The following is a 10084-nucleotide window of genomic DNA, read 5'->3' as shown; positions in this document are numbered from 1 at the left end:
AATGGGCTGTGGCCCCTTTTTTATGCATAATAGGCCCAGCAAGTATATTTAGGACAAAACCAAGTTTTACTTTTAACCAGCTGACAAGGTCTTCACATTTTAAAGGAGATCTACACGCTAGATTTACTTAGGCTTATCTGTTCTTTCATCACAATTTCTATAGAAGAATATTAAGGATGCCAGAAAGTTGCTCATTTAGGGAAGACAGTTTTTTTAAAAATAACAAGATAAATCATATGTTGCTTCAAACCTAAATTACAGAGGACATAGGAATTTCCAGTAGACTAAACTTGTCACAATGACATGAAACAATAATATTTGAGAAAAGGGAAAAAAAGAGCTTAGTGGAGAAGCAAGTCACTGGGAGAGGGAAAAAGCTTAAAAGTCCTGCATATTTAAATAAAACTAATGTTTTGTTGTTACAGCCACATCTGAGAACATTCGAGTTTAGCGTACTTTTTAAAAAAAAATTTTTTTAAAGGCAAAACATACAACAGTTGGGAGACGAAGTGGTTGTAACCCACTTCCTCCACACCCTCTTGATACTTAACATTGATACTTTGTGTGGTCTTTGGCTTATGCAGTATCCTGTCTCATTATGACTGGACTATTATGAATCAAGTAACTGTCCCTGGGTGTGGTGGCAGGCGCCTGCAGTCTCAGCTACTCGGGAGGCTGGGACTGGAAAATCCCTTGAGCACAGGGGATCAAATCCAGTCTGGACAACGCAGTGAGAACCCCGTCTCTAGAAAACAAATGACAATGAAAAAACCCAGACACAAACACACAAAAGAATCCAGCACCAAGTAACAGTCATCAACAATACAACATCCAAATGTAGTTCCTCCCTCCTTTTTTTTTTTTTTTTTAACACGCAGAACAACCTTCTGAAGGTACCAAATTTATAGAATGGTAAAGTAACAGAGAAGTAAACTGTAACCTAATGCTATGGCTTCAGAATAATACAGTGAAGAGATTGTCAACGTGAAAGGAAAGGAATTTAAATTAGTTGCCCTTGAGTTCAATGTTTAAAGGTTCTGCAGTATTTTTTTCCTACTTTAGCAAAGGAACTAATATATTTCTAGATTGGCTGGAGGGTGTATCTTTCCTTCTCAAAGTAATTTTCAGGTTGGACTACAAAGAAGACAGTAACCCAATGAAAATAGTAGAAGCAAGACAGGTCCTTGGCATCTGCTTATGCAGCAGCCTGTATTTCTGCCCACACTGGCTCAGGCCAAACAGTGCAGCATCCAGTGGACGGCTGAGGGACCTGTGTCCTCGACACTTCGCTCACCAGCAGGGGATCATTAATACTCCTTCACATTGGGTACTTTTGAAGCACTTGATAGAAGCTCTTCTTAATGGAAATACTGAGGATTAAAGAACAATTCTGAGACTGAATCATTCTGTAGGGAAAAAATCACAACTGTCTAAGTCAGGAGAAACCATCTCTGACAGAAGTTCTGCTCAAAAATAAAACAGCTCCTCATTTCTACATGCTTCTCAAGGGCTAAAGGCTGCAGAGAAGCATTACTAATTAATCCTTCATGTTTTAATTAAGCAAATATTTATCAAACATATTGAGAGTCATATTTTATTATATAAGTATTATATAATTACTGTGCATGTATTCTAAGCCTTTTATTATGTCATAATATATACTGTAGACATAATGGCAGTAGTACCTCACTGGGTTGTGGAAAGTAACTAACTCACTTGAGTCGTGAGATAATAAACATAAAGTGCTCATAAACCATAATCCTGGTGCATTGCAATTGCTCAGTAAATGGTTATTCATATTACTGCTGTTACGGAAGCTGCTGTAAAGCTTTATTTCTTGGTCCACATAGAAAGTGCCTTTAATGGAGATATCAAAGGCTAAGCAGTAATGCTGGCATTTGAATAGGATCTAAAAAAAACAGAGAAATTTTTGACTCAAAGGGATTTATAAGGTTTTGAACCACCCTAAAACTTAATGTTTCTTGTATACTGACAAATTACTGAAATTTGTGAAGAGACTTGCACTTTCAGGAATTTAGGCTTTGATGTTGAATTAGGAAATTTGAATCCTTGCTCCATTCCTTATTCTTTCTATACTTTAGCTCTCTTATGTGTAAAATGAGACTAATAATTCTACCTATAACTCAGAGTTTTTGAGAGAACAACATACATAAATGCCTAAAACAGCGCTTGGTACTTAGTAAGTGCTGGACATATCTCAAATCACTACCATCATTATCACCAAGTGGCAGAATTGACAAATGGGATTTGTGTCTTCTTGCCTGAGATTATCTTTGATTTTTCTATACTCTTTGATGTCTAAAATAATTTTGATTCCTATTATTCTATAGCTAAATATTCCAACATGAGGCAATTACTATCCTTTCTGTTTATAAATTGGAAGGATATCTTACAACACAATATTGCAAGGAAAATAACCACACATTGGTAAGTTCAAGGAAAAGAAGAGGAGAAACCATTAGGAAATGAAGCCACCTTGTCCATCTTAGGGGATGCTCACTCCTGTCTTTCATTTTGCTTCTCTCTATCAGCTCTCAGTTTTCCCTGCTTCACCATAGCACCTCCAGTCTTAGTCTACATGACATTTAAGCCAAAAGCCACTCATTACATTTGTTTGTTTGTTTGTTTTGGTCTCTATATTTACATTCTTGAGAGACTCCTGGTGGGTTAGTTTGCTCTCAGATAGAGTGCTATGTGAGAGACACTTGTATCCATTTGTCTACCACTCTCCCTGAATCCTCTTAACTCCAATTTTTTATTTAAAAAAAAAAAAGGAATCACCTGTTTCCTGAGTGCAGAGTTAGATTATTGAATCAAGTTGGCTTACACAGATCCTTAGAATTTGAGTCTTAAGTGTAGGTGCCTTGGGGTGCTCTGGGTCAAAGGGTTCATGAGTTCTCAATGCTTGAGTCCCCAGAATTGTCCCGGTTTCTAACGTCCTGAAGCTTGCTTGTTCAGTGATACCTTCCATTCTGTGAGCTACTCTAATAATTCTTGTGTTTAAGATGGTCTCTGTTGCATCTGCACTTTTCTGCTTCTTACAACCAAAAAAACCCTAGGTGGCTGAGTTCACTTGGGAAAATGTAATCAGCTATGGTCAACTACAGGCTTATGCAAGACAAATTAATCTGGAGGAGATATCAAGGGTGGTAAGTAATTTGATATATCCATAACAGGGGAAAATGGTGGTTATAAGAAAATAATCAGTCTTGTGTCTACATATACTACAGTCCTAGCAGAATATAACAAACCCCATTTAATTAAATTCCATTTAAGTCAATAGACATTACAATTAGATATTCACTAGGTATGCATTTGGGGAATATTTAGATGGGTAAGGCTAAAATTTGGCTCTCAAGTAATGGCTAGTCGGGGGGAAGACTATATGTAAACATATAAGTGCAATACAAGGCAAGACATACTGACTACTGTGATAAGACAAAATAAAAACTTAAAGGAAAGAACAATTAATTTTGGCTATGGCATTAGCCAAACAGATCAGCCTGTTAAAAGATTCAATAGCATGTTGCAAGCCACTGATACAAAAGAGAGAAGGAGCCCTTTTAAAGAGTTGGGGCATTTTGAGATGTTGAGTAACATTATAAATGAAAAAAGACCCTCAGGGTTCTAGGCACTCGAGAGATATTGCTTTCTCACTTTTTATCTCACTTAAGTACAGTTCTAAGTAAACAGTGGGAAAAATCCTTTCTTATCAATAAGTGAGTCCTTCCCTAATACTAGTCTTGGGCTGGTAGAAAGTATCCCTATTCAGTGTCCCATTTCCTCACCAAGGCTGTTTCCTATTCTTGAGTTAGTTCAACAGGGGGAAAATCTGGATTAATGGCCCCCATGTATTTGAAGTCAAGGAATGTACGCCGTTTTTCTCAGATCTTAAATCTGGTGACTCAGCACAAATTCTAGCCTTGTATGTATCCCTCAAACAGACTAAGTATCCTTTGCATGAACAATGACCTGCGGACACTAGTATAACCCCTGCCTCCTCACCTCCTGCACTGGCCCTGCAGAACTGAGATTCTGACTTTTATGTAGCCCTTTTGCCTGAGAACTAGTTATCCTAATTCTTGGCAGTCTTCACTCTGGTTATGACAGTGGAGTCTCTACCATGCATTTTAAACCCTAGCTCAATGAGCAATTCTGTTAGAACTCGATTGATACTGTTTTTACAGTGGAGCAGATGTTAGCAAACTTCCTTAAAGTGCCAGATAGTAAATATTCTAGGCTTTGAGGTCCAGAGGGTTTCTGTTACAAGTATTCTGGCATTGTAAGTCCTAAAGCAGACCTAGGCCACACTTAAATGAATGGGTGGAACTGTATTCTAATAAAACTTCACTCGTAAAAAGAGGCAATGATTTGGTCTCTGAGTATAGTTTGAAGGCCTCCTGCTCTTGAGCATCACTGCTCATGCATTGAGAATTCCTTATTACCATGATCCATCTGTTTGCGAAAAGCTCACCTAAATCTTTCCCAATCCTCCAATATTTGCAAAGGTGTAGGCTTGCCTATCTCACAGTTGTAATATTCAAGACGTCCATGAACTTTACTTCAGTTCCTGGTATACTCCAAAGCCCACATGAACATTTATGTGTACCCTGTCATTCCATCTAGAGTCAAAGTGAAAAAAGAGAAGCCAGAAGTAGTGGTATGTATATAGTTATTAGTAGTTTGAGGGGGAAAAAAAAAGAAAATAACTTAGAAGGCCTAAAAGAAGTAACTATTGCTTTTGGAACAAGAGGAAAGGAGAAAAGTTCTAAGACAATAGTCTGTTATATCCTGCAGGGAGCAGAGATACCCTGACCAAAAGTAAAGAAAATTGTTTGGGTAACTCTCTAGACAATGAGAAGCAAACTGAGGCTCATAAAAGTTAAAAGAGAGTTCCACATAGGCCTGTTAAGTAATTCCTACTAATTATATTCAAATTGAAGCAAAGGTAGATGATGTATCACAATATCCCAAACTGGAAATCTAAATCTGTTCTCTGAATAAACTTGTTAGATAGAGTGATTTTTTAAATATAGCAGGTTTAATAGGAATTTGTAAGTGGCAGAAAACACAATAACTGCTATTAAGTGACAGTGGACATTTTTTTCGATTTTACCATCTAACATTCATTACCCCCCTTTTTTTGGCAACACTATCTACAATTTTCTTTGGGCAACCATGCTTCCTGTGCCTTCTGTCCCTCTGCTTTGGATTGAGCTGAAACTATCCCCAATTCCAGGCACAGGTATTTGATCTACGTTTGCGTAATCAAAATATTGAACCCCCATGGATCCACAGTTGTTTTAGGAATAGAAACATGCAAAAGTTTGTCTAATCTAAGTGAGGCCAAACTTCTACAGGTATTTCTGGGGAGAGTTGCTCTGTTTATGTTGTTTTAGACACTGACAAGATATAAATTTAAAGTTGCTAAAGGATGCCATTAGGAAATAATGTCTTTGACAATTAAAGCAAATATTAAGAAAAATAGGCTGGAGAAATGCAGAGACCAAGTCCTGAGAATATTATTTGAACTCTTAATATTTAAGTTTAGCCAAGTTTCTTTTCTTATCATTCCCTTCCTCCTTTTGTTATTCCCTCCTTCCATCCCTCCCTTCTTTCCTTCCCTTTTATCCCTCCAACTGAGAGTTGTAAAAGAAAGTAAAATAATACAACTGATTTTATTTGAGTATATATAGTTTTCCTTTAACTCACAAAACAATCCCATGTGTGGGCATAATTACTCGGTCAACTGAGGAATTGCATAGTATGTCCCTCATCATACTATGCATACTATGTGATTCCTCAGTTGACCTCAAAGGTACGATTCAACCTCAGGCCAGTATGACTCAAAGCAGGTGACCCTCACTATAATCCCTGCCCTCAGGTAAAAAGGCTTCTAAGGGAACAAAATTTTTTAGTCTCAAAAATTCATATCTGCTTCTAATTTAGGGGCCATCTCTATACTAGGGGCATAATATGATGATAATAGATCGACTTTGGCCAGTGAAGTGAAAATAAATGAACTTTTGAAAGTGCAGTGATTCCTTGACAGGTGCCCCTTTAGAATACTAGTGAATGGTTGTTACAAAAAAGTCATTTCTGAAAGGTATTTTTATAAGGCAAACTGCATTTTCCACTTTTATCCCATACCTAATGTCAGGAATATGTGCTGAGAGAAAACTTTTATTCTCATTCATTCTGCAACAAACATTTAGAGACATTTAGAACTTACCAGGCATTACGCCTGGCAGTGGAGAAATGTACTGGGCTGCCTAGAGCAACAACTTAGACCAACGTTTGCATGTTTCCATCCCAGAAACACTTGTAGGTCCAGTGTGGTTCAATATTTTGATTGTCCAAACCTGGATCATCTACCCATCCCTGAAGTCAGGGATGGTATCAGTTCAACCCAAAGGACAGGAAGGTCATCTTAGATTGATACACCATCTTATGTTCCCAGTATCTGTCTAAAGTAATTATCTTCTGAGAGCTCTCATAGTGTGAAGCTTTCTCTTGCATGTAAAATTTCACAGGGAACCATGTTTTTCAAACAAAGGCATAAGAACCTGAGAGGCAGTACAGAATAGTGATTAACAGGGCTGGCACTGGAGTTCAAGTCCCATCTCTTCTCAGCGGCATGAACTTGGGAGCATTATTTAATGTCTCTGTGCTTCATTTTCCTTGTCTGTAAAATGGGAATGATAATAATAGTACCACTATTGTTAGTTCCTCATTCTCCCCTAAGTTTCTCAACTAAATGAACTACTGACTTGCTATCTAGTTTTTAATTTGAATATTAATAGATTATATTTATTTATGTTGTGAATAAGTGAACATGTTTCACTTATTTTTCTTATATCTGTCACAATCTTTTATGCACACACATGCAAATATGCTACATAAATTAGCTCTAAAAACGAGCAAGTTGCAATACATGCCCAGCATTGTAATGCAAGTTAAGTGACAGTTTATTAGGGAGCAACCAATGATTTTTACCATATAAAATAAATAAGGAAATGTATCAAGATAGTTTTCATCATAAAATATATTTTAAAGTACCTTTCTTCTCAAATTTTCTATTAAATTTGACCTAGCCTTATGACTTACATAAATTATATTAGCAAAACTGAAGCCAATTATCTGGAACCATTTAAAGTATGACTATTTCAGAACAATAATATGAGTATCATTTAAACAACATTATAGTGTGTGCACACGTATCTGTCTTTCTATCTAGCTTAGAGGTGGGAGGACAGACTGAGGCAATAGGGAAATCTCTCAAGTTAGTTTAGAAATCAGAGAAATTTCCCTTTACCCTTTTCATCATAATAAACTAGAACAGATCATTGGACTCTATTTCAAACAAATAAAAACTTTCCTAGTGTTTTTGGAATGCAAAGACTAAATTGTCTAAATTGTTACACAGATAACCATCAAATTCAGATTCCTAATATGGTTTTATGAATGAAAAAGTGAATCACTTTGGTATGTACAAAGGTCCAGATAAATGCCAGGGAAATGCTATACTGCTGGGGATTAATTCTTTTATTACTATTTAACTAAGTTGTCCCAATGATTTATCAGTTCAAATATGATATTAAATGCTATATTGTATGTTGCTCCATACTTGATTTTAAGTGACTCAAATGCTTAATTATAGGATTTGGAATACTTTGCTATTTTTAAAGGCTTTTATATACTTGATAGTAAGCTGAACACCTAGGTTAGCTTAAGTTGCACAATTACAAGATTTTTTTATTGTACAATTATTCTTTTAGAATTCAACTGCTTATCAACTTTTGCATGTTTCCATCCCTTAAACAATTGTAGGTCCAGGGGAGGGGCTTTAAATATTTTTATTGTCCAAACCTAGATCACTCTGAAATCAGAGTGCAGACAGCTGATGTTCAGAGTCTAGACAGCTGTCCAAACAATAAGAACTCTATGTATCAGGACAGGTGCTGTTATTATCCTCTGAATCTATAGCACAAGTGTTGATTTATAAAAGGTTTGGAAGAAGAAGGTTTAAACATTAAAATAAGCACATATCCCAGCAAAACAAAGCTGCAAATTTCAATCTATTCCTTACACAAGAATCAACTATTCAATGAAAAGTTTCAAGAAAAGTATAGGGGATGTCCACTGCTTTGGAAGTATTTTGATACCATATAATAATATCAAACTTTGGAAATGTATTACAGCTACCTAAGAAGCTCAAGGTTCCACGTCAAAGTGCTACTAAGAATCACCTAGCATATTTCCAAAACCCGAAGAGTCAATTTAATTTATAAATTGTTAGACTATGAATTTCTTCAAGACATGGACCACCTTTCTCTTCATGGTTTGCTGGTACCTTGCACAAATTAGGCACTGAGTGTAAGAAGGAGCATGGCAGACTGAAGTCCTAGACCTACCAGAAGGCCACACCCTTGTAGTCACATTGCTCCATCCTATTGGCTTAAAATCAATGGCCAGATGATCAACCAGGGGCTCCCAACTGGGGATGATTTTACCCCTCAGGGATATTTGGGAATGTCATTTTTGGATGTCAGAACTGAGCAGGGAAGTTGTCATCTAGTAGGTAGAGGCCAGGGATCATACAGCACACAGGATAGCCCCCGTAACAAAGAATTATCTGGCTGGAAAAGTCAGTAGAGCTGAGGTTCAGAAACCCTGATCTAAAAGTTAATTGAATATTTGGCTGGGCACAGTGGCTCATACCTGTAATCCCAGCACTTTAGGAGGTCAAGGTGGGTAGATTGCTTGAGGTTAGGAGTTTGAGAACAGCCTGGCCAACATGGTAAAACCCCATCGACTAAAAATACAAAAATTAGCCAGGCATGGTGGGACATGCCTGTAATCCCACCTACTCAGGAGGCTGAGGCATGAGAATTGCTTGAACTCAGGAGGTAGAGGTTGCAGTGAGCCAAGATCATGCCATGGCATTCCAGCATGGGCAACAGAGTGAGACTCTGTCTCAAAAATAAATAAATGAATGAATGAATGTTAACTGAATATTCATGATGGCATCAGACAGTCATCCAGAGTGGAACTCACTAAAATATACTTTGTTTAAGTTAAAAAAGTTTCATTGCAAGATTCAGTACTCATCTTCCAAAAGAGAAAAGCTGCTGGAATGAAAACGTGGAAGTAGAATGAAAAGCATCCCATTTTCCCTCAATGAACACGATTTTTCATATATCTTTGTGTTTATCACTACATGTGATATTCAGGAACTAAGGAAGAATGTAAGTGATAATGATATGCTGCTACATAAGGAGTCTCATGTCACCTAGAAAGTAGATTGACTTTTCTTAATGAGACATGTAAAGAGGTCAAATATGGAAGGACTAGATTTGTATTCAATATCTGCTTAAGAATAGTGAAATAGGAAAGGTAAAGGTGACAATGGTAAAGGAGGTAGTTAACATCTTTCGTGTCCTTTCAATCTGCCAGGTACAATGCTACAACATCTTATGTGTATTCTCATTTAAGTGGTAAGATCTCTCAATCTCAGAAGTTAATTGTTCCAGAAAGAATAAGATTTGATCATTTATATAAAAATTGCACCGCAATTTCCATTTTACAAGTCCCTACCCTCCAGAAGGTCCTGTCTAGTAGAGCGGGACTTGTAAAACAGACTGATAGAGTGGAAGTCCTAATGATGTCTTATTTATCATTAGGACTTATTCATCGTTAGGGCTCCTACTGTACCACCAAATAGGCCTTTCATTAGAGATTTATTAAGTGAATAAGAGTAACACTGTGCAACAAAATAAAAAATCTAGGGGGAACCCTCTAAAGTCCTCCAAATTCTAAGGAGAAGAGAGGTTATTATAAGTCTAGTCTGTGAGTTCTTCCATGAGCAAGATACTTCATTATCTCTGTATTCACAGTTACTAGTGAAGAGTCTAACACAGAGCAGGCACTTAATCAGAATATTTTAAACTGAACTGATCTTGAGACTGTAAATATTTTCGAAAGCGTTTCCAAGAAAGGGAAATGTGATCCTCTCCTTTACATGAATCTTGACTCAGCAAATACAGTTTCTCCTTTTTCTCAT

This window comes from Cebus imitator, unplaced genomic scaffold, assembly GCF_001604975.1.
Source record: "Cebus imitator isolate Cc_AM_T3 unplaced genomic scaffold, Cebus_imitator-1.0 Scaffold199, whole genome shotgun sequence".
NCBI lineage: Eukaryota > Metazoa > Chordata > Mammalia > Primates > Cebidae > Cebus > Cebus imitator.
The sequence above is the reverse complement of the archived record's forward strand: the minus strand, read 5'-3'. Positions refer to the sequence as shown.